At 41.2% G+C, this 26,483-nt stretch overlaps 1 long non-coding RNA gene across 1 annotated transcript; it reads right to left on the reverse strand.

The window, feature by feature from the left end:
• Window positions 1-465: 465 nt before the first annotated feature.
• Window positions 466-26,483, reverse strand: LOC136015827 (uncharacterized). Its single transcript, XR_010613369.1, has 3 exons — window positions 26,243-26,483; window positions 1,944-2,084; window positions 466-874 (listed from the first exon to the last, which is right to left on the reverse strand). It is a non-coding gene; the product is annotated as an uncharacterized LOC136015827 (long non-coding RNA).

Here is a 26,483-nt window from a genome sequence, read left to right on the forward strand (position 1 = left end):
CTAATGCTGGTGATTAGCCCCTGCCTCCTATGTTGGTGCGTTACTGGGTACAGCTCTATATATGTACCCTGTGCGTAGCAGCTTAAAAGCCAGAAGAATTAGTCTTGCTTCTCATGACATCTTGAAGGGCAGCCTGAATTCAGAATTAGGTCTGGACAGTACTTAACTTTGTTGTAAGTGACTGCCTGACCGGTGAGTAGGATAAATGATGCCACTGGGAATGAAATGTATCTTAAAATTAATCATTTGCTTAATGGTTTTCCTGGAGAAGGACTGGTTTAAATACAAATTTAAGAGCATTTTCAGCTGCAAGGCATGTGGGAGTGAAGATCCCATCAGATAGAGATTCTAAACAAGACAGACCTATATTCTGTCACAGGTATTTTAAAATCAGAGACATTATTAATGTAATTTAAATTCTATATCCAGGCACAATTGGTAAAAGCAACCATATATTTACCCTCTAAGTTTTTCAGGAAAGGAATTATTTTTGTTTGGGATTTATATGGCATTTTAGACAACAGGAACCAGTCTAGGACTGGGGCAACGGCACTGTAAAGCTGTACAAACGAACACAATTGTGGTTTTTAAAAATTCCTTAGCTTAAAATTCTCCTTCAAAGGCCTAAAATTAATATTTTATTAGCCAATTTAAAAGCGTGCTGCTTAGAAAAGACAAAACCTTGATTGTTTCTATAAGTAGGTCCATGATTTATATCGTGAATCACTTTGTCAAGAGCAAGAAAATCCCAAATCAAGTTACTCTTCAACCTGCACTAATAAATCCTGTGTTGACACGAATTCCTTTTTCAGTGCTTCATTTTCAAGGAGCTGTGTGGTTTTTTAATAATCAGTCTTGTTGGTTCCTCTTCATCCTATGCAAGAATATAGCAACAACTGCAAAAGCATCTTGGGCAACACACGGCAGCTCAAATGCAGGGCTGAGAAATAGCTCTGTGAAATCCAGTTTAATGAGATATCAAAATATCACATCTGCAAGTCTTGGCTGCTGGACAGTGCTTTGGAAAGCAAAGCCAGTTCCCCTCGTCTAGATTAGTCAACATCAGGTTCATTGGTCTAACATTTCACAAAATATTTTCCCACATTTGTCTGACTGCAGATTGAAGGGTGTAGCTGACAACATAAATGTGCCCTAAGGTGAAAAGCCCTAAACATTTCCCTCTGCGATCTATGGGGCTGGACATTACCAATGCAGATGTCTGTAATCAAGAGATCTCTATGGACCTGCTAATTATTCCCTGGGCTTTTCCACCAGCAATAAAAATCCCATTTGTCGCAGCTTGTTTGCAGAACTGCTCCATTTCCACAGTGGTGGCATTAATTAGCAAAAAAACCTGTGAAAATTGTCAGAGTTTATAGGTTCAAAAAGCCCCACTAAGCAATGCTCCTAAATATTCCTATAAATTCAACCATGGCAACGAGTCCTGCAAGTCCAACTTTCTCAGTTGGAGCAATTTTTCATGCTTGTAGCAATAAGTGGGAAATAATGGGGGTCTCAGATTCACATTAGGGAAGTTGCTACTGTGACCTCTTCATGCAGATGGATGGTGAATTTCTCAGATAATAAATCAAGGTTTCCTGATGCTACAGTGGCATCTCTCGCCGAGGCCTGTAGAGCTGCTGCTGACTTCTATTCAAAGGCAGCAGGCCTCTCCCCTGCAGGATGCTTTCTCTACAGATCCTGCAGTCAGGATCAGGAGATATTAGGGCCTCTATAAACTGCCCAGCATCCTGCTGCGAAATGGGCACTTTTCAACTTCATTGACATCTGTCACACATACAAAGAATAGAAAGTGATCAGGAAAAAAGCCACATCATGACTTTCCCATCAGCAGGGTCAGTTAAGTCTTTGTTCTTAAAAGATATTTAAATGTTCATTGGAGATTACTTTGCTTAATAGTATCTTTACAAAGAGAATCTTACCTTTGGGTTTTAGTGACCACAGAATGTTTCTGTTTCTTGATACTTTTTTTTTTTTTCCTGTAGGAATTTCAAATGAGAAAAAAATAGCTGTGATGCCAGTTTTTCCATGCAGTTTTTATTAACTTTCTTCTCAATAAGTCCCTGCAAGAAAAATGACACCAATTTTTATTATCAGAACTATATTAAGTGACAATTTAATTCCCAGAGTAGCAATGCATTCATTTTTTTGGAGTTAAAGCTTTTTCTCAAATGACCCTAAAATAAGCATGGGAAAGCAAGATTGTAAATACAGTAATAAAGCCAACATACTTTTTTTCTCCCTCGATGTGTTGCCTATATTAAATACCATTTGGGGGATAGGGCTGTCAATTATTAAGCTTATATAACACAAGGATAAAACTTCAGGTGATTTTTTTTGCCATTTATAATAATTTTTAAGTGCCTTAAATACGGATGAGGAAACTTCAGTAGGAATTTCCCTCTCTTCTGAGTGTGATGCGTATACACAACTACATTTTCAGTTCCATCTTTATGCAACTATTGCCCCCAAAAAGCAACAGAATCCAGTATTTTCAGCTGCAGCTCTGACATGCTACGGGACCATGAGTGTACTTCTGGGTCTCAGTTTCCCAAAAGCTGATGATGCATAATGTAAGTGTTTCTATATAGCACCACAATACCTAATGATAAAAATAATTCTTTATTTGTTTTGCACTTATCACAGAAGTCAATATAATCTATTCATTCTAGGGTTCCTCTATTGCCTTCAATAGAGTCAGTGTAGTCTATGTAATGGTAACTGAAAATGGGATTTGGCCAACTGGCTTCAGTTTTTCACTAGTTTCACCAAAGCCAACTAAATTCAACAGTGACGCGAATGAAGCAAGCAGGACTGGGCCATATTTTATACAAAGACAACACTGAGCTTGAGCTGGCAGCAATAGGGGAGATAATGTACTTAGCTAAATAAAAACTGAGGGGGGAAATCTCAATGTGCCCGCTCAGCTACAATGACAAAGCTGTGGTACTGCAGAGGCACCTAGGGAAAGGGATTTTTATTCCCTGCTGGGGGCTGGACAAAGAGGAGCAGCAACAGGCTGGGATCATCAGTCATTGAATTCTGACCATGGTATAATATTTGTAATTTAAGATTAGATGTAAGATTAGATGAGCAAAGGATAAGGTGGGCTTAGAAATGGGTCCTGATGAGGCTTACAGCCGACCACTGAGCCCACAGCCAGCTGGTGCATTGGTTTCCCAAAGCAGCATGAGAACCAAAGAGTCAAACAGATGAGTTCCACCTGCTTAAAGCCATCGCCACAGAGAGGCAATAGAAGGCAGTCTGGATCCCTCCAATGGGTGATAGATATTTAATAACCTTTTCCCCCCACCTATTCAGAAGACTTTTTGCTAAAGGCTGAGCCTGAGTGTGCAAACTTCACAGCAATGTCAAATTCAGCAGTCTGCAAGGTTTTAATGGAAAACACTATCAAATTCTGTTGGGCAGAAAATGTGCTTTTCATGAAGAAAACCTCTTCGTTAAAAATTAACATACTGAAAGCATTAACACAGTGTTTAAAAGACTAGGCTCATTCCGAACACCTTAAAACAAAAGTAACTACAACATTCCAGAAAGAGGTTTTCATCCAGTCAGGAGTTTAACCGTTAAATACCTTCAAAGGTCCAAAGTTTAATGATTCAGCCCCTGAAATGACTTTTTAAAACTGCCTAATTCTACTAAAGCAATGTAATTTTTCATAGCAAATAGGCTTTTCTGAAATAAAGCTGCAATTTCCATCTTTCTTATTATGATTTCATGAACTGCCCCTAGAATGTAGTTCACTGCACATTTCAGTTCTGGGTGTATGTGAACATGGCACAAAGATGGAGCTCAGTCTATCATCACTCCTACCTGTGCTCAGAGCTCAGGTTTGTCCTTTCCTTTCCATCAGGCTGTACCTTTCTCTGAACGGCTGCATCTTTTATCATTCTATATAGAGGGAATTTTAGCACAAAGATTTGAAACAATCTAGATGTTCTGGAATATTAATATTCCAGAAGTGTCCCTGACAATCTGCAAGTAGCTACATATACTAAAGAAGCACATTTAACATTGACAATAAACATGCAGATGAAGTCTAAAGGCAAACTGCGCAAATCCTGAAACACAAGCATTTAAGGGCTCTGATTTTGTATCACCAGGTTCTTTTCCTAGCATAATCATACAGCTTCAGAAATAATCTGATATTATTGTTCCCATATGCCCTATTTATACAAGCCTGCCATTCTTCTTTCACCTATTGTCTTATTCCACGGAGGGACTTCTGGGTTGGTTTGTTTAGGAAAAGCCTTCAGAATGCTGAATATGCCTTACTGTCATTCAAGCACATTTAAAAGATAAGGGATGTCTCTCCTCTCCCTGGATCAAATAATTTCCTTCACGTAAACATGCTTACAGTTTTAAAACTCCTTTTACACATAAAATCTGGAAATCTTTTCCCCAGGATTTTCTGGGGAAAATGTGAACACTTCATATTCCTGCACTGTAAAGTGGAATATTAATTAATCCTCTGACATTCACCCTTTGCAGTTACTGCAGAATATAAGCTAATGACCCAAGATTTGCAAAGGGACTGCCCTACACTGCGACTTCCAGCTTTGTAAAGGCCACACAACTGAAGGTTCCAATTCTCTCATTACTTTCCGACTGTACCAATCAGAAGTTTATTATACAGTACTTTTCTCTTTCAACTTTTACAGTTCATATACCCCAGCAGGAGCCTGGACACAATGACCCAGGATGCCCCTTTCAGCCGTGGGTTCATGAGATGCATGAAAACAAATCACAAAGGTCCAAAGCAGTATTTTTAGAAACCCTAGATTAGATGAAGCACAATGGGACATACAATTACAACAACAACCTTCAAGGTAATACGACAGACACAAACCATAGTGTGTTGTATATAACCTATACAAACATTTCCACTTGATTTCCTAAGGAAATGAGGCTTATGCAGTCATGCTGTCTGTTCATGTCTCCCCTAAGTAACTTCCAAACCCACTGGCACATTTCAATGCAAGTTGTCAGGGAAGAAGCAAAAGATTTAGAGATAATTATGTTCTTACAGGTCTTGTCACTGCACAAAGGAAAGAGACCTAAATTAGTGCCCCCAGCTGAGGAAAATCTCCTTGAAGGTGTGGGATCAATGGTGTCCTATCAGTGCAAATCAGCTTATTTCTAGCCTTTGAATTGATACATGTGTAGCTCCATAGCAGATGCAGCAGAAGCCACCTTCTGCCTTTCTGGTCATGAGTGGTTTTGGGAAGGATCTGGAGGTCTCATGAAGATCCCTAGAAGGTGCATGGGAGACAGAGGATATGGTTCCATAGGAAACTGAGCTGCTGCTGCTACTGGAACAGCTCCTTATACTTTTCACAAAACAGGATCGTTTCTGATTCTAACCCATCGGCTGGACTATTTCTGCTCTGTCAACTCTTCCACAGGCCTCAAAGGGCTAGGAATTCAGTACACAGTCACTCAAGAATGCTTGGTCATAATACTGGCTGCATTTTCCTTTGAGATCAAGAAATACAATCACTGGGCTCAGGATTCCCTGAGACTTTGGAGAAACACTTTTAGAAAGGGCATGTCCCATTCTCCCAACTTCCAGTAATTCATTAAACCACATGAGTCTCTGCCGACATGCATGTTTGCTCTTTCTCACACTAAAGTTAAATCTACTCAATTTTATTTCTCTGCCACCCTTAGCTTGAGGGTGTCCTTTGGAACCAGTTCATCTTCCACAGTTACCTTCCTTGCTCCCTAAACTGCCTTCTTGTTTTATTCCCAGATCACATACGCTTAATACTGCTGTATTCAGGGGATTCCTGAGACACCTGTTAAACTCATGTCAAGTGAAAAGCAAAGTGAGAATCACAGAATCACAGAATCACAGAATCCCAAGGGTTGGAAGAAGATACTCCTTGAAGCTGTGCTGCTGACATGCATCATATGGAAAACTTTTGTAGAAGTGGCTGACTTCAGCGTCCCATGGAGCATTCCAAATCCTGTCCCTGTACTTCAAAACCCAACAATTTTAAATTAACACATCTGAGTGAAAGAAAAATCACCCTGAAAAAAGAATTAATGCTCTGAAAAACAGCTGACACTGTTTTCAAGCCTCTAAGAAAGTCAAATAGAGCAGGTAATGCCGCAACTTGAGAAGAGGGACTCTTCATCAGGGACTGTAGCGACAGGACGAGGGATAATAGGTTTAAACTAAACAGGGGAAGTTCAGGTTAGCTATAAGGAAGTTCTTTACTGTCAGGGTGGTGAGGTACTTGCACAGGCTGCCCAAAGAAATGGTAAAAGCTCCATCCCTGGCAGTGTTCAAGGCCAGGTTGGACAGAGCCTTGGGAGACATCATCTAGTGTGGTCCCATGGCAAGGGATTGGAACTGGATGATCTTGAGGTCCTTTCCAACCCAAACCATTCTATGATAAGAGAAAGAAAGCTTTAATCCAAATGTACCTTGAAGTACAGTACTTATGGATCCAGCAGGGCCTGTCCTCTTTAATTAACAGCTACTAAGTGCTTAAACACAGGCAAGAAGGACAGATTCATTGCTTGTGAGATAAACAGAAAACTTATGCCAAGTCAGGCTTATAAAAGCAAGATCAATTCAGTCAATAAATTAAGGACCACAGTACCTTACACATCTTGGATGGAAAGCTGCCTCCCTTCCAAGTTATCTGACACTTCTTTTCAGGATTTACAGTCTGCATAAAGGATTTATAGAGCTTGTGATTTTGAAAAGGTTTATGCTTGCAATTTTTGCTGAAAGTGAGTTACTTGCTTGGGATGCTGTCATATTTTTAAAGGATTCACCATCAGACCTTATTTTTAGTAACTGTTCACCATTTTGCCAACAGAGCATCACCCTTCAGAATGAATGAATGGATAAATGTTGTTAGTGGTTTTCAAAAAGGAAAAATGAAACTGCAATCAGGGAATCTGAACAACGACCACACCATCCTCCAGCCCCAGTGTTACAACTCAGTTGGGCACTGTTGCTCAAGCCAGTCTGTAATTAGCATGGATATGAATTGTGAGAATTGGGCTTTTTTATTTTTCATGACTTATTGATTTTAGACAATCACTCAAGGCAGAAAATCCATACATTAACAGGCTGGCTTCACTTAGCAAGACATGTTAGCACTACTGATAAATTCAATGCATAAAGTCCTTTCAGCTACTCTGGACAAGACAGATCAATGTGCCTCTTAGGCAGAGATCAAGGCTTTACAGTACTGATCAATAAGGAAATACCTGAGAGACTCCTCCCTCAGAGGAATTAAGTGTTTTAACTTTTTCAGTGTGACAAAGACCTGAGTTACAGGACAGGACTAGGGGGGTGAAGTAGATTTATTGTACACAGGGCTCTTAGAGATTTCCAGATTGCCTTGTATAAGAAATTCCAGGTCTTGACAACTAAGAGGTTGTAAGAATGTAAAGGAATATACTTTATAACTCAACAGGATGTTAAAGCAGATGGTTTTGAATGGGAAATAGAAGAAAAGCAGCAAGATGCCAAAAGAATAGAACTCCCTTAAAACAGCTGAAGCACAAAAGCTTATCTCCAGTTCAGGAGAGCATCCCTATTCAGAGAATGTATTTCTGCACCCAACTGCATGTTGTTCATAAGAAGGATGGAATTCAGCACATGTTTAAGTGTTGCCAGAGTCTGGATCGGCAGCCTTCTATAAAATAAATGTGTTCAAATCTATTCAGAAAATTCCTGAACTTAGGAAATGCAATGGTATCTATCTTAGGTGTTAATGATACTCACTTCCTTGTGACTTGTTAACTGACAAATATTTCCAAGTTAAACATTGATTTCCCTTTGCCTCCTTTCATTCCTGTCTTGAGCAATCTCTCAGATTGCGGTATCACAAAAAGAGTACACACATATAGGTTTGGAGAGTACTATTGCTTTGAAACCCAAGTAGTTAGTTAGCAGAGGTGTGATCTGCCCACTATCTGGCAGGAAATAGTTTTGTAGAGGTAACAGTGGAATTCTATGGCATGCAGAACACATATGGTCATATTAGATGGTCTTGAGTTTCCTTCTCATCTAAAATCCATTCATTTAGTTATGTTTCCTTGTTAAATGAAAGAGGAACTTTTGATGAGAAGCAGATATATTTGCATCTTCACTAAATTTCTGCTGTACCTCTTGAACTCAATATTGTCCCAGCTTTGGACTAACTTCACTGCTTTCAGGGTCTGCAAAAACAAGACACAGTTTGGGAACAGAAGCCAAGAAACCATCTGGTATTTGGAAAAAGATACCAGAACTGCAGTGGCTCACATCATTTTGGCATTTGCAAACTCTAGAAGGGAGGTACTGGAGAAAGTCCAGTACGAAGTCAATGGCCACAGCACGACTAGCTCAGAAAAGGTCATAGGATATTAGATAATGCTGCAGAGGATCAACTGACTCCTGAGAAAATGGACTGTTCCCACTGCAAGACAGTTTGATCTCACAAAAAGCAGCATTTGTGCTATTTTGTCAATATTAGCGATGAACATAGAAAACAGACAACGAAAAGGCAAAACTCTTCTCTTTACTAAGGATCGTAAACTAAGCACTGAGGTAGATAAAAGAGAGAGATACATTGTGTAGCAGCACCAAGAGAAAGTATCTGCTGTGGTAAAAAACATGTTCCCAGATCTTCTCAAGAATGTACATTCACTGCAAGGTTATAGGACAGAAACAAATTAGGACTTTGATGTAAACTTTCAGGGGCAACTTCTCTGAGTACACTAAACCCAGAGAGCCCAAACGCATGATATTTTATACTCCTGGGAAAGAGTCCCTGGAAGCTGCTAGGATGTTTGAATAAGATTATTGTTTGAGAACAAGTAGAAGAGCCAAGAGTCAGTTCAATCACCAGTTCAGGTGAAGGGTAAAAAACAAGTTCTTCAGCTGTGTACTGGCACCTCCATTTTCCCCCAGCAAAAAAACCCAAACCCCAAACCTTCAAATGGGCTCATTCAGCAGTCAAAGAGATCAGATACAGAGATCCACAGGGAGAAGAGTGCGTGATATGAAGATAACATTCAGTCTAACTATCCAGTGCTAATCTGAGAGGACGTTGGCAGGCAACAGATCCAAGGGCAAATCACAGTAAAAACCAGGAAAACTGAAGGAACAAGTAGGAGGCACCAGACCCGAGGTGTGACTGCAAACTTCAACCTGAATTCCCTTGGAATTCCTAAGGTCAGTACCAGGACAGCTTTCACAGCTGGGATGCTGAAGCTGCTGATGACTTGAAGCTTGCTGTAGTGGAAAAGGGCACCCTGAACACTGAATGAATATTACTAACTTGTTAATAGATATTTACACCACATAAAATGCTGTAGTAGAATCATGGAATGGTTTGGATTGGAAGGGACATTAAAGCTCATCCAGTTCCAAGCCCCCCTGCCACAGGCAGGGACACCTTCCACTAGATTAGGTTGCTCCAAACCCTGTCCAGCCTGGCCTTGAACACTGTGAGGGATGGGGCAGCCACAACTTCTCTGGGCAAACCGTGCCAGTGCCTCAGCACCCTCACAGGAAAGAACTTCCTAATAGCTAATCTAAATCTACCCCCCTTTAGTTTAAAGCCATTCCCCCTTCTCCTGTCACTACAGGCCCCATAAAAAGTCCCTTTCCAGATTTCTTGTAGGCGCCCTTTAGGTATTGGAAGGCTGCTGTGGAGTCTTCCTTGAATCTTCTCTTCTCCAGGCTGCACAGCCCCAGTTTTCCTAGCCTGCCTTCACACGGAAGGTGCTCCACCCCTCTGATCATCATTGTGGTGTTAATGTTTTGTGGGAAACTAATGTAATTGATTATGAGCAAGTTGGAATTTCGTATGTCACACAATCTATTAAGTAAAGCTGGGTCTGTCAGACACCTTGGCTCCAAGCAGTTTCTGCATGGCAGAGGACTGGAGGCTACTCTTGCTGCCTACATGTTTCTCAGTGATGACAGTCCTCTGCCAAAACTTGCAAGGTTGTACCTGTATCAAGTTCATGGTGAATGAGGTAAGGCTCTGCTCCCTCTGATGTAATCTGAAATAAATGGGATGGACAAGTGATCAGATTAAAGAAGTGGGTCAGATCTGCCGCTGGCGCCGCTCCACTGACGTCAATGGAACTAAGCTGATTTACACCAGCTGAGTATCTGTCCTGGAGGTTCCAATGTATTTAGACAAAATAAATGAAAATGCACATAAAAAGCTCCCTTTGGAAGATCAGAAGTCCAAACCCCTCATTCCTAAATAGAGCAAACAGATTACAAGGAAGCAGTTACTGTAGACATCACTCATTAGGCCACCCTAAATCTTCAAATGCCCCTTACACTCCTGAGTGAGAAAGAACCTGATAATTCAGCACAAAACCACCTTAACTCTGATCCAAAACAAGTTATCTTACTAGTAACTGCTCCTGGAATGAACAGGTGCTGTTCTTTTGCCTCATGAAACATTAACTTCAATCCACATCAGGCAACTGAGGTTGCAAACTCAAGTTTAGCTTCTGCCCAGGACTGGATCATACCTTTATTGCTGAAGAAAAGCAGAATTCATGGGTTATACACAGGAACACAAACACTTTCTGAAAACAAACCTACATGATTAGATAAACTTCCAGGTGTTCCTTAGAATTAGGTTCACACCCCTCTCATCCTTATCCTAACTCTAACACAATTTTCTTTGGAAAATGTCTTTATAATTGCTATTCTTCTAAATAATACTTTGAAAATATTACAGTGAGACAATATGTGTAAACTGTAATACTTCATAACTTTGTCCCTGATGAGGAAATATTTAGCTGTTGATAGCGTAAAATAACTGTAAGAAATGGAAAAATCAGACTTATCAGATTGAAATTATAAATCATACAAATATCTTTGCACCTACGAAAAACAGGCCATATCCTCAGATTGTTGGAAATCAGTGTTACCCTGCAGAAGTTACATCGCATTGCCACTCTCCCCAACTGAGTGCTTGCTTTGGCTCTTTTATCATACCAAGAAATCAACCATACCACCAGTTATTTCAGGATAGTAATGTAGAAAGGTGGAATTTCAGATCAGGTTAGATATACTTATTTTCAGGAATGACACCAAGCTGTATGTATCCCATCCAAAAGCACTCTGATCTGTGTTTCCAATTCACTCCAACCTTAGCAATTCATAGGTGCTTCTGTTCACACTGTGTCAACTTAAAGGACAGATGTTTCTTTTGAGGTCCTGAAGAGAGATGGAAGCTTTTACCATGTTTTAAAAGTCCATCAGGAATCATATATCAAGAAGAAGTCAAAATGTCTTGCTGGACATAAAGACTTAGTTTGGCATCTCACAAGTCTCTACTTCTTGTGTTTGCCACAATAACCTGAGCTGTGTTTTACATATACAAACTCCTCCTAAAATATTTGCAAAGTAAATAGAGTCAGTCGTATTTATACTGTTGAATTTTTTTCTCACAGAAACGTAACTGTTTTCCAATTCTACACTTCAGCCTCAGTTTTGATTCCAGCTTTCTGCTGCCTTGGGACTCAACCTACACCTGCTTTGGGCTACAGAGAACATGAGCAAGGATGCTAACCTGGGAAGGCTGAGTTGCTCATACGATCTTTCCTTTTCTACATGCAATTATCAAAGCCTTCTTTCCTGCTGTATATTTTTGCACTAGAAACCCTCCTCTCTAAACATCTACCCTGGGCAGCTGTATGCAGAATAAGCCTTGTGCTGAACTTGTGCTGCCAGCATTCCTAAAATGCTACAGTTAAGCACAGAATTTGACCTATAGCACAGCGGAGGAAAAGTTCAAACACAAAATGAGATATCCATTCCACAATCTGAATTCCAATAAGCAATTTCCTCTTCCTAGTGTACCACAGATTCTCATCAGAGAGGCAGTAACAGACAGAAACCTTCCTGGGTTTTATTTTATTTCTTTATAACCCATGACTTTTCTTCAAGCAGTTGTACAGATTTCAGGCTTCTCTTTGATCAGTCTTTGCAACAATGACTCCGGGCCCTTGCCTAGGTATGATTCCTCAATCCCAACACATACAATGGAAGTGCCCTAGCCCACAGAAAGCCCTCTCATTAAAGCTCTAATCTGTTCCACTACATTCTTGCAAGACAGAATTATCCAGCTTTAAAGCATGCCTCAATAGTGAGCCGTAATAAGACTGATAGAAACAGCTTAAGTAATTGGATTGCTGTATGGTATTGAATGTCTGACAACAAAAGATATCAATCTCTATTCTACCACTGAATCTTTGTTCCAGCAATGAATTCATTTAGTAATGCACTTGGAAGCTTGCAGTCCCTGCAGGAGAAGTAACAGACTGTGGACACAAAAGCAGGGCCATCTGATGAGCACAGAGAAAGCGACTGTGCCATTCCAAGAAGTTAATTACAGTGAACAAAAGCACAAGACTATGACTTGTTGACCATTACCATAATCACATTACTATAGTCTTCTTTTATTCCCAGCAGCAGAGGGTCTATTGTTTCTTTCCATTCTGCACTGTGCATCATATTTGTGTTTTGTCACCTGAAATGTATTGTTGAACAGACTTCCCTCTAAAAATAGCTGGAAATGTCACACTTCTGCTTCGGTGATGTTTCTTTTACAGTTTAGTCTGTACAAACACTAAGTAAGGAGATCACTTTTGTCTAACTTTGAACAAAGATAACAGCTCCCAAGAAAGATTTCCTGCAAATGAGAATTTGTAGCAATGGTTGCCTATGAAAGCTTGTGCTTACAACACATGATACTTCTACGATTTACCTATATTTTTGTAACTAAGACACAACAGAATTGTTCATGACACACTGTTTACACTCACACCACTCTTGAGCTAAGCATATCCTTCACTTGCAGATAAACTGAAAGAGGGTAAATTTAGAGCAGATATAAGGAAGATAGCTTTTACAATGAGGGTGGTGAAACACCAGCACAGGTTGCCCAGGGAGCTGGTAGATGCCCCATCCCTGCACACATCCAAGGTCAGGTTGGACAGGGTTCTGAGAAAACTGATCTAGTTGAAGATGTCCTTGAAGGGAGGTTGGATTAGATGATCTTTAAATGTCCAGTTCAACCAACCTAAGCTTATCTACGATTCTGTAATATTAGCAATGGTTTAATTCCTTCTAGTTACTCCTGATGTATTCCAGAGTAAGGTCCCTTCAAATAACATGTGACAAATATTTTGCTTTAGATAAAGTAAGTTCTAAGACCTTCAAAATGGATGACTTGATGGCAATAGCAATGGAAACTAAGTGTTTTCCTATCTATTAGACACAGTAACCTACCCAGGGGTGAGGATACCTAGAAGTGAGAGAATTGGGTGGCATCTGTGTCTGAGAAAACTCTCAGCTTCCAACTTCATATGCCAGTGGACACATTTTGAACTGGTGTACATCAGCCTAGCACAGTTATTTTATCTGGTTTCAATAGCTCTACACATTTCATACAAAGTACAACCCAAATAAAATATAGCTAGATCGCTTATCCTTCAAAGTAGCTTAAATGGCACAGTGAATTAATTCCCAGCCACTTAGAATTACTTAAATGCTGCTGTGCCAAAAACTGTATGAATTTAGTTTTCAACACTGCAATCAGCTTCAGTAGAGGAGTAAGAGCTTCCCAATTTGAAGGACAGGGACAAGTTTCTCCCTGCAGTGGATTGTTTGCAGTGGAAAAGACCAGAGCAGTGTCCATTCCTCACAGAAAGCTCCAGAAACAAGATCCCAAAGTGCTCTCCAAGAAAAGGGAGAAATGAGCAAACACATGGGAGAATATCAAGATCACCAACTTTCTCTGGTGTTCAACCAGCAGCAAGGAAGAAAATGCAAGAACCTGCCTGCAATCCATCTTGGACTCCTAGTTTCTGTAAGAAGGACCCAATCTCTGCTATTTAAGTTAACATAAGGATCATAAATTAGCCTTTTAACTAACCAGCCAGTGTATCGAGTGCTGTCACAGGAGGAACTGAATTGCCAACTACTACTTGAACAATCAAGCCCCAAAAGAATCTCTAGTCTATCCAAACCCCACCTCACGCATGGCTGGTCACAGAACACTTTACTTAGTCATTACAGATCACGTCCTGCCTCTGCAGTGAACCATCTCCAACACAGTGCAGCTCCCAAATGAAGGACAGGGAGGTTTAGTGAAGCATCATTCTAAAGACCAAGGCTGACCAGTGTAATTTCTACTTTGCTAAAATGCATCTCACCCAAACCAATCCTTTTCACACCCCCAAAAATCCCTTGTGCTCCAGCCAAACCCTGAAACATCTCAACTGAAACAGGACATGCTATTGAAGAAGCAACTGCCCAGCAAAGGCCTGGAGAGCCCAGTGGATGACCACAGAGCAGTATGATAAAAATCACTCACTGCTGACTGGAATCACTCTCTGTGGTACAGTCTGACACACCACAGCACAATTCCTGTCATACATAACCCGTATTCCAGCAACGACCCATCAAAACACAAAAATACCCATCTCTCCTGAAGCATTTCTCCCTTCCAGAGCAGCAATGTGCTACAGAGCACTGCTTGCAGAACCCAGTGCTCAGACATGAAACTGTGGCACAGACTGGCAGTGTGGGCTACAGGTTAGTTAGACCTGGAGAGGACTACAGGGTCTCTGCTCACCAGTCCTCTCCTCTTCCAGCTGTGAAATCAGGAATCACACACCCCACCCCCCCCCCCACCCCCCCCCCCAGGTTTAGTTTGAATTGTGACAGCTTCTAAATCCAGACCTGACTTTTTAATAGCAGCATTGCCTTTTAGCAGACTTTTTAGCAGCACTGGTTTGGAAGCACTAAGCAGTATAGACACTGCCCTATGTAGAGTAACAATTAAAATCAGTAGTGCTTTAGGCTCTCTTGAAACTTGCTGAAGATTTATTCTTTAAACAAGAAAATGATTTATTTCAAAAATTATTTTCAGGCGGGTTAAATTATGTGCTTTCAGGGCTCTTATTCACCACAAAATTAAGAGCGCTGGGTGCCAGCCATGGAAGCCCCATGATCCTTTGAGACTCGGCACTGACAGAGACTCATCCCGACCCAGGAGAAAGAGCTGTCTCTTTCCCATGGCCACAAAATGCCATCCCTGACCTTCTGCTTGGCTCCACCATTTGCACAAATCCTTTGGCTTCCCCCTACTTGACCTCCTGCAAGTTGCAGGACATATAAGGCACATGGCTCCCCAGGACCACACTAGGCATGCTCCGGGTTGGTGTTGTGACAGAAGAGTTAGGCTCTGAAAGGACTGACTGATTATAAGCCAGATGCCCCAAAGCAACAGCATTTCCTAAGAATATCTCCTTTAAAATGCTCTAAAAGACCAAAGATTTTTCAAGGAAGCAGTAGCTTTCAGTGAGCAGGAAGCCTCCACCAGGAATAGGGACTGTAGTGACAGGACAAGGGGTAATGGGTTAAAACTTAAACAGGGGAAGTTTAGATTGGATATAAGGAGGAAATTCTTTCCTGTTAGGGTGGTGAGGCACTGGAATGGGTTGCCCAGGGAGGTTGTGAGTGCTCCATCCCTGGCTGTGTTCAAGGCCAGGTTGGATGAAGCCTTGGGTGGGATGGTTTCGTGTGAGGTGTCCCTGCCCGTGGCAGGGGGGTTGGAACTGGATGATCTTGAGGTCCTTTCCAACTCTAACTATTCTATTCTATGATTCTATGAATACTGAAAGCATATTTTATTTTTAAGAATAAAATTTAAGAAAGCTTTTCCTGCATCTTACAAAGGAGGACCCTTGCTTCAGCTAGCAGCCTAAAAGTATATTTATCACAGAATCAAAGCATGGTTTGGGTTAGAAAGGATCTTTAAATTCATATAGTTCCAATCCCTTCCACAGTCAGGGACACCTTCCACTACCAGGTGGCTCCAAGCTCTGTCCAACCTGGCTTTGAACACTGGCAGGGATAGGGTAGCCACAGCTCCTCTGGGCACCCTGTGCGAGCACCTCTACCACCGTCATAGTGAAGGATTTTTTCCTAATATCTCATCTAGTAATCATGTAAGGCTACTTTTTGGCTGTGATGAATCAAGCTGAAAGCTGAGCAGGGAAGGTGTTGATAAATTCTTGCTGGTAAATAATGTCTTTACCTCCAAGAATCTCAAATCCAAACTTAAAGTGGTTCTTACATCAAGCAAAGCTGTGTAAGAATGAGTCATGCACTTCCCCCATTGACCGAACCCAGATCTCTGTTTTACACAGAAGAACCCTCAAATGTTGATTCTCCTTTTCCCTTCCCACTCCATTATTTTTATTTCCCTTGATTTCAGCTTTTGCTCCCTTTATGGTTTTACAGCTTTGACTTAGTAAACAAAAGACAGTTGTTCTGTGTGTGCTGGACTTGTTCCTGTTCTCTTCACCACAGACCAAGATCACTCAAAATGAGCCATTCACACTGCCTGATGTTCAGTGTCAGCAGCAAGACACTGAAATATGGAGAGTACAAGCCTTCCTAAAACATCTACTCCAGAATTAGAGATACCCAAGTGTCCAGGAAACATTAAAGTTGCAATGTGATCGTCCTGCAGAAGACCACAGGCCCTGAACCAACACATTTTCAGTACCACCATGCTATGAGTCACTATCAGGATACCTCCAGCAGCAATCTGAAAGATCATGCTCGGTGCTGCAGCTCTTCTGTAATTTAAATACCTTTATTTTCACTCAGCTGTAATTATTAAGTAGTAGCAGCACATCATGCCTATGTGGCTCAGCCAAGACATCGTTTTCTCAGCAAAAGGATTCATTATCTTTCTACTTTGATAGCCTAAAACCTAAAAAACCAGCCTTGGATAAGTGTTTTAAAATCTTGTCTAGATGTTAATTTAGAATTTATGGACACTTAGTATAAATTTTATTACTTTCCTATTACAATAGTGTTACTACATAAGTTTCTTGTCTGAAATACTGAATCCACAGATAGAAGAGACCAGAAACAATAGGGGTCCAAGAGATTGGCAAGTGAAATGCCTAGAAACTTTAAGAAATATCTGGAAAACATAACTTGAAAACACCAGGATTATCATTGCTAAGTGAAAATGAGATGAGACTTACATCCCAGATCAAAACCAAAAAGTGAGCCACATCCTTCTCAGCCTCTCCCATAATCATAGAATTATAGAATGGTTTGTGCTGGAAAGGACCTCAAGATCGTCCAGTTCCAATCCCTTGCCATGGGCAGGGACACCTTCCACTAGACTAGGTTACCCAAGGCTTTGTCCAGCCTGGCCTTGAACACCGCCAGGGATGGAGCACTCACAACCTCCCTGGGAAACCCATTCCAGTGCCTCACCACCCTCACAGTAAAGAACTTCTTTCTTGTATCTAACCTGAACTTCTCCTGTTTAAGTTTGAACCTGTTCTGCCTTGTCCTGTCACTACAGTCCGTAATGAAGAGTCCCTCCCCAGCATCCCTATAGGCCCCCTTCAGGTACTGGAAGGCTGCTATGAGGTCCCCACGCAGCCTTCTCTTCCCCAGGCTGAACAGCCCCAACTTTCTCAGCCTATCTTCATATGGGAGGTGCTCCAGACCCCTGATCATCCTCATGGCCTCCTCTGGACTTGCTCCAACAGATCTCTGTCCTTCTTATGTTGAGGACACCAGAAATAAAATACAATGAAGGAGAAAGACAACATTTTAAAGCGATTTAAGAAAAATCTCCATATGAATAATCTGTGAAACTCTGCCAGAAGAACGACTGGGAAACCAAAAATGCTGCGTTTTAAAGCTAATTAGTGTTATTTATGACAAGATACCACTAAATGGTTATAAAGCCATCCAAACTAGTAACTAAATGCTCAGGATATCTTTTTTTTTTTTTTCTTTAGGCAAATAACTGCTTTCTAATTTCTTTGCTCCTTGTACTGACCAATACCAACAGAAGTTATCACACTGGAACGTATCTGGTATAGTAATGTTCATGGTTCTCTTTTGCTTTCATTCTTATGTAACAGGCTTCTCTATAATACAGTGATATTAACAGCTTTTTCCTGTTTTAGAAGCAGTCCCTTTCAAGCTCAGAATTGTCAGAAATCTCCTGAATGCAGGCTTTCCATTGTGAAAGTGCTGTTTATACCAAAATTATTCTGATTATAGATTTTTGTTGACAAAAAGCCAATGACTATTTTGAGGGAGACTTCAATTCTCATGCTGACATATGTAAGCATAACAGATACTGTGAAGGAACCACACTGTAATAACAGCTATATTAACGGTTATGTAAAAACAGCTGTTTCTAATGCTTAGCGATCTCTAATGTTAAGGGTGTCTAATGTTTAAGGACACATTTTAGGGACATGGTTTAGTGGTGTTCTAGGCAGTGCTGGGTTAACAGTTGGACTCCATGATCTGTAAGGTCTTCTCCAATCTAAACAGTTCTATGATTCTTTACGAGTTTTTGAGATTCTGCAAGTTTGGGGACAATTGTTTGTTGAAGTTTAAAACTCCTGAATTAAAGACTGATCAGTTTTAATTGTGGTCAAAGTTATCAAATATTTAATCATGTTTCAGAAAGCTGCATCTTGATGAAAAATGTGTAAAATCAAAACCCCACAGATCCTTTTAGATCAGTTTTCAACACTGTCTGACTCATCAGAATGAAAGAGTAGCCTTGTAGTCAATCCATGGAGCACGCAGCAAGGTATTTCAGCAAAAGAAGGTCAGACAATTGATGTCTTCAGTTCCATGTTAAAGTATATATTTCATTTCCTGCCTGGGTTGGTTTTGTGTAAGGTCTGGGCTAAGTCCTTATTTCTAAGCAGTCTTTCTTATGCACTTCATGTCTCTATGCCATTTTTCAGTCCCAACTACTTAAACTCAGTTTTATGGACTAGGGTTTGTTTCCCGAATAATACAATTGATCTCTGATACCCATTATCAGTGCTAAGCATAACTATCACAATCACACTGGAAGCTGTCTCACAGGAATAAGCCTTTCACTCTTCATCTCTGCACAAGGCCTTCACCAAGCAATGTGTTGTTGCTAAAAAATGTCCCATTCCAATATGACTTTCCATATATCTGAGGCCAGCTAAACACAGTGGGACAGTATAAAAACTCCTGGACTCAATGAGTGATTTTCCAGCAACTATGAAATGCTCTGTCTAAAACTACTCAGAATTTGTCCAGCCTGAATTAGGGCTGCTCTACTCCATGCCTTTCATCAAGATCTCTTCAACCTTTCTCCCTTTCAGCGAAGTCATAGGACAAGGGGTAATGGGTTAAAACTTAAACAGGGGAGGTTTAGACTGGATATAAGGAGGAAAATCTTTACTGTAAGGGTGGTGAGGCACTGGAATGCGTTGCCCAAGGAAGGTGTGAATGCTCCATCCCTGGTGGTGCTCAAGGCTGGGCTGGACAAAGCCTTGGGTGACATGGTTTAGTGTGAGGTGTCCCTGTCCATGGCAGGGAGGTTGGAACTGGATTATCTTAAGGTCCTTTCTTAAGGTCCTTTCCTAAAGGTCCTTTCTTAAGGTCATTTCCTTAAGGTCCTTTCCTTAAGGTCCTTTCCTTAAGGTCCTTATAGAACCCTAAATCTTAGATGGTTCTATGGTAAGTTCCTCCCAAAACTCCCCAAGTCCAGCATCTTTTCCTCTGGAGCACAGGATCACCCAGTTAGCCAGCAGATGCAGAGTGCTGGCCAAATTTGAGATCTGCTGGCCATATATTTACCAAGAACCAAGGAGGTCAAAATATAAATTGTTTCTGTGCTTGGAAGATATCACCTTGGGAATAAATTTTGCAAAGATACTCCTCCAGTAGCAAATTTCCCTTAGCAAAGCCAGCTTGGGCCTGGCGATAATCCTCTTTCAACAACCCCACTGCATTATTGGTAACCTGAAGTCACAAAAAGAAAGACCACATTTGAGTAGAAAAACAGAAGGCACTGTGTGGATGTACTCTTTTTAGAATGTCAGCTTTATTTTGCCTGTTCAGATCGGACACCTTTGTATTTTGTCACTTGATGTGGATAGGTTGAAACAACCTAAAAGCAAGCCATGCACAAACTTCTGCACAGCAACAAATCTTCCCAATCACTTGCCATCAATGACTGCAGTGCACTCACCCTGCCTACAGAGCACCATAAGCACTCTACCTAAGGAAACCATCATGCTTAGAATCACAGCAGCGCAAACTGTCAAGTCTTATTTCCCTTCTTACAGGGTTAGCAAATGGGCTGACATTTTTTTACAAGCATCTAATTTGTGAATTGATAGTGTTTACCTTTGGCTATTATTTTTAAGGAAGCCTGTTCAGGCCACAATACAAACATCCCTTTTGCTGCAGGCTGCCCCTTTGTCTAACAATCTGATATGTGGAGCCTATTGACTGGTCCACTGCTCACACAGAGATGAGCTTCCCCGGATATAGTGCCTAAACTTTCACTAGTCTCCATTCAGGCTAAAAGTAGCCATGTTAAAAAAAGTTCAAAGAGATGGCAAACAATTCCAGAGTCCTAGAGAAATCAAAAGTTCCTAGAGGAAACCTTTGTGTGTCACAAATAAGCCTTTACTGGTACATTGGAAAAGCATTGTTTTCCACCTACCCTACATCTATCCCAGTGACAGCCTTGTGAAGAGTAGCATTTCTGCAGTAACCTGACCTTCACACAATGAGCAGGCATCTTTTTGTGCACAGCCAAGGGGAAGATGGGAAGGTGCGACGTATATCCTATGACCTGTACAGGATGGGTGCAGTGGGGCCTGCCCTTCCTGATGGCAGACTTCTCTGGACTGCGTCAGTTCAGCTTGTGTCCTGCCCTCACATATAGAGCCCTGGGGAACCCACTCTGTTCCAGCCTTAGACAGGCTGCTTTCAAAAAGTATGTGGCTGCAGAAGTAAGAGATGGGGGTTGAGAGGTAAGAGACACATTCAGTTCTATGTAAAGAAATGTGGCTCAAAGATATGATGCCTTCTCATTTGTTGACCTAGAGGAAATGAATTATCTTCAGCACAATCAAAGAGTTGTTTTCTACCAAAGGTGAGGTAGGTGCCACACATGAAGCTTCTTCAGCTGGGGAGGCACATGGAAAGAGCTAGTAGGACAAAAGAGACATGGAGAGGTCTGCAGGACCCACAGGAGGAAACACAGCTATCCCAGAAATCCCAGTCTCTTCCTGGCTGGTGGACAAAGGACCCTTCTCCTTTCTGCAAGGTCCCTTCTCTTGTATCAAGAATTCTGTGAATCAAACCCCCCCAAGGAGTTCATGAATTATATTCCCATCACTTCATGAAGAGGCATCCAAGAAAGAACTGGACAAGTCACTCAGCTAAAGAGTGACTTCACTGCAATAACTGCTAAATTCCTATTAATTCAATTTATACAAGCACTGATTGTTACTTAAATGAAAGTAAAACAATAAGTTTAAAAATATTTAGCAATAACTTTCTTTTCATATTGTCTATTAAAAACAGTTCTGATGTAGATTTATACTCTCGTATACCACTATTAAACAATGCATTCCAATTTAACCAGCTAATACCTATATACACTCAGACTTTTTCTGTTCTGAAAAGTATGAAAGTTAAGCTACCTAAAAATTGAAATCTTAGTTATAGACGATGAGTTGATGATGAGCTTTAACAGCATTATGGGCAAGCAATAAACCAAACATGTTTTGCCACAGATTTAGGCAAACAGAGGCTCAGGGAAGCCAGCGAGACAAGGAAAGTGAAAGAAAAGATAGAGTGGTGAAAGGCAGAAGTTGGTATCAGTGAGATCTGGTGCTGAGTATGCCCCTTATATTCGACTTTGCAAATACAATGGACATGCAAAAACAGGCTGGAAAAAAAATCCTCTGAGGAGAAATATCTATAGCCTTATATACCCCTTTCAAGTATCTTCTTTAGCCATCTTGCCTTTGGTTTCAGTGTAATATGAACAGACCTATCTACTTACAAAAGCTCCCCTCTTCCCACCAGCCTTGTTTGTTATTTTATGCGTTTCTGCATCATTTGCACAGTTTGCTTTGATCTACATTCCTCCTGGATGTGCGGTTTCCTTTTCGGCTACCAAAAGGAAAACTGTTTGGTTTGAGAATTTGCTTATTTTGAAGCTCCGCTTGCCAAAAATACCTATTTTTAATCCAAATGAGCACAGCTCAGTGCTTTCAGCTCTTCAGCACTGGTTGCCTTCCTTTCAGGAAAAACCTCTTTGAAACAATAAGTGACCTCTTCATACTCTAATAAAATTGCCAAACTTATCTTAGCTGGCACAAATGAGAGCATTCTGTTTGCTGCAGCTGAGTTTGAATATTTATACTTATGCATAACTTGATCCTCAAATTGCTTTAATTTAGCACTATCCTGAAATGGTTGTTATTTCATTCCACATCTGACACCTGACAACACATACCATGCTACTCTAAAATGTCAACAGAACAGGTAATTATGAATTCCCACAATATTTCTCTATTAAAGACTCTGTCTCCCACTGATGGCACAATTTCTGCTGCCTCCAAGGGGTGCCTAAGCTTTGGTGTGTTCGTGACATGATTGTTAAGTCCTTCTGCATACAGTATGTGATGTTGAATGCAAAGTCTGAGTCATTTTAATCCTTCCTCCTTCTCCAATAAGCATCACAATGCCACCACACTAGGAATAGTCCATAGACAAAACACAGTTCATTAATAACAGGTAAACAATCTTCAAATGAGAAGAGAAGACAGGACACATCCTTGGAATAATTCTTTGACTGGGAAACAGGATATATTCTTCAAGGACCTTGCAGGAATAGTCCCAGAGGACAATTAGAGATTAGATCTTCTCTTCTATGGGGTTAGGCCACAGGAGTTAACTTGGGAAACAATTCAGATAAACAAAGCACTAGCAAAAGGAAGGACACTCTTAGATTTTGCTTTTGTGTCTTTAGTAGACAGAGGCCTTCATGTCAAGCTCCACATTAAGAACTTTGTTTCAAATGGTAAAAGCATTAGCTTGACACCACCAGGATTGGAAAGGATCAACCCCCTGTGATTCTGGAGACTAACATTGTAAGAATATTCTTAATGAGATAGCCTAGAATTAAAGTGTTCTGATCCACTGACTGAACAGAAGGACAAATATGGTTAGCATCCCTCAGCAAATACACAATTCCTTCCATAACAGCAAGCGCAAAAGCTTGGAGATTTATGCTCTTTTTATCAGCAGCCTGGTCTGATTATATGCAGTCGAAGGCAGACACATTTACTATGAATAAGTTTTATTTTAAGAAAAAATTGATAAGAGAAATTGGTATTCAAGTGCATGTGCACCACAGACTGCTACTGCAGAGCTGCATAAGTAGTGGGGGAAACAGTGTTCCTACCCTGCAAGAAGAAAAATATTCCTCATAAGAACACAGCTATAGCCACTTTACCAAGTAAGTATTAAGGGAACAGTTAGCAAGGATGAGTAACTGAAATGCCTAATAGCAGCTCCCCATTTTCATACAGATATATATTGGGGGGAAATACATACATGCAGCAATGTATACTTTGTAAGTCTATATGAATTATGAAGAAGCTTTGCTGGAAAAGGAGACACGTATACAGAAGGCCTGGAATTCTGAGCTGTTCTGTATCCAACCTAAAATTAAGCAAATGGAAGCTGTTTCCTGCCAAGTGTATGTGAATGAGGCTATTGCAGATTTTAACATAGAACATAGTGGTTTCCAAACACACTCTTTTGAACACATTTCTCTGTATCTTTAAAATATAAGACCTAAATAATAAAGATACATAGCGATGGTGCTCTGTGTGGTTCATCCTGTGAAGCCGAGTTCCCTGGCTCCGCAAGTGAGAAGCTTAAAATATCACAGAAGAGAATTAGTACTTGAGGCACGCAAACATTAATACCTGGGCACGATCCAGGGACACACTTTTTCCTAGTTTCTTTTTCCTAGATAATATTTAGAAACATATATAAACTGTAAAACTCAGATTAATAAGCTAAAAGCAGGAAACACCACATGCCCCAGCTGACAACGCATCAGAAAAGCAGCACCTTGGGGTTACTCAAAAACAGACCCCTAAGAGCAGTGTCTGTCCTGCTGGCTGGAAGGCAGTGCCTCAGCTGCGCTGCCTGCCATCTTTTGCATTGTCAGTACCACAGCTTGCCTCCTTAAGACTTGAAACTGATCCACTTCAGTGATTAGGCTGATCCAAGGACACAGACAGAAGAGCAGGATTTAATGGGCAGGCAGGCAGGAAAAGTCTTTTAACACTTTAGAAAACATTGACTTGGTGGAAGGAATTGGCTAGCTCAAGGGATTAGTAATGAGATACTGAGCCCCTTAGCTCTAGGTCACCACACTGAATCTGGTCCAGGTCAATAGAAATCAAAAGCTGTTGGTGTTCGGTGGCCTTCAGGAAGTCAGCTGGTGGTCCTACCCCAGCTACTACTGCCAAAATGTCTGTACCATCATGACTGAGAGTAGTTGGCAGCACTTACAGGAAAAGTTTAGGACTGCCACGGTAGAGGAAAAGACTGGGCAGAGAAAGATGTCCCAGCAAACACACCAAGCTGGGACTCAAGCTAAATAAAACAAGCTGCCTGATCATCTACAGATTCCAGTGTGACTTAGGGCAAGAGATTCAGGACCCAGTTCAAGATAACTTTTGTTTCCACACTGCTATGGTCTTCACATGGCATTTGTGGCCTAAATGTCTCTGAAGGCCATAAGCAATTGCTGAAGCTCAGATACCCACCTTTAAAATGGGAGTAAATAGCTCACAGGCGTGCTGCAGGGAGATCCACAGTAAAGGGGTGTTTAGATATAAAAGCTAAACAAGAAACCAAGACAGGTGAGCAAACCGTTTCTACCTTTCAGCTCCCCTAACTCCAAAGCAAGGCATTTGCTGCATGTACCCAGGGCTCCCACTGGCAAAGCTCTGTGTTCAATGTGCTTAAAAAGAACAAATTCCCCTTATAGCAAAAAAGCACCCCCTAAAAACCCCCTCATTTCCACCACTGCCCAGCAGAGCAGCATTAAAGAATCCAGCTGCTCCCAGCTTTTATCCTAAGATGAAATTCTAATGTCTGTGTTGTGTAGCAGGTCAAATAGATTACCATAACAGTCCCTTCTGGCCTTAAAAACTATGAAATTGGAGAGTGAATCACAAGATATCAGTCACTGTTGAAGGCAAGATGGTAGGTGGCATAGCTCAGTGGTAGGGTGTGATACGGCAGAGTAAATCCCATGTACTTAGGCTGTGTGAAGCTGGGAAACTGACATTTTGCCTTCTTTGTTGCTCCTTTGGGACACTGAGAGAAATGCAGGTTATTTTAATAATAAACCCAGTCCTCTCTCAATGCAGCCTAAGAATATTGCCTCTTACAGGAGTGAGTGCGTGAAGGATTGAGAAACACTAGTTATTTTCAAACTGGATTAAGTCTTTCAAAAGCTAATAGGTTTCCAATGAGCTGTGGTGTTGCTGCTGCAGCTGCTCTAATTTGAGAATAAAAGAATGCAGGCTTTGTGCCTAGGGACCTGCTATTGATCCGAGCAAGGAGGATGGGAAGGAAGGGGGTAGAGGAGGGTTATCCTCTTTTCAGCTGGGATGGGGGGCATTCTTTTCAAAGTCACATTATCTGCTAGTAACAACAAAACCTCACTCCATGACATGCTGCTCTATACAGGATTGCACTTGTTGAGAACTAAAAGCATTAGAGAAAAAAAAACCTCCTCTGGCAACCTTGCGTAGCTAACTTCATTGAGGGCCCACGAGACTCAACAGATGGGTCTCGGGACTCCCTCATTAGGAAACGCGCCCGGCCCTTTGCATCTGGTGCCCCACTCTGCTCTGTGCCATGCACTCATTAGCATTGCAGGCTCACAGATTCCTTAGCACGTGCTTCCAATAAATATTGGAAAGAAAGGAGGGGAGGGAAGCCACTGCTTGGAGCAGCAAGATGAGGGGTCACCAACTAGGCTGGGAAATCCTTCCACACACACACATACAGTCCCCTGCAGCCCCAGAGGAGGGAGGACAATACAAGGCAGCCAATCACAAATGTGCATTTAAAGGGACAGGTGTGGAATTGCTTCTATTCAAGTTGTGGCAGATCCTCATTCGTTCCCCTCTGCCACAGTAAATAAAAATCATCATTACACAAATATAAAACCCCCAGCAGTTTGGGGCAACACACAGATTGTGGATCTGAGACAGTCTGTGGCCCCTTTCAGACATAGAGCGGATGCACACTGGGTAATGTCATTACCTTCAAAGAAGTTAATTGGTTTTAAGGGTCCGATTCTACAGCCAGACCCTTTTTTCTTTCAGGTCTTCACCAAGCATGTCTTGCTGCCACAGTGCCACAAATCAGGGATGTCCTTCATCACACTTGGGGTGAGTCCATGACTCAGGGATGAGAACAGGAGCAATTGAAGGGAAAATTGTCCTCCATGTGTTTGTAAATGCAAGACAGAATGGCTGACAGAGAGGCAGGAATGTAAAACCTT

This window comes from Lathamus discolor, chromosome 5 (genome assembly GCF_037157495.1).
Source record: "Lathamus discolor isolate bLatDis1 chromosome 5, bLatDis1.hap1, whole genome shotgun sequence".
Classification (NCBI taxonomy): domain Eukaryota; kingdom Metazoa; phylum Chordata; class Aves; order Psittaciformes; family Psittacidae; genus Lathamus; species Lathamus discolor.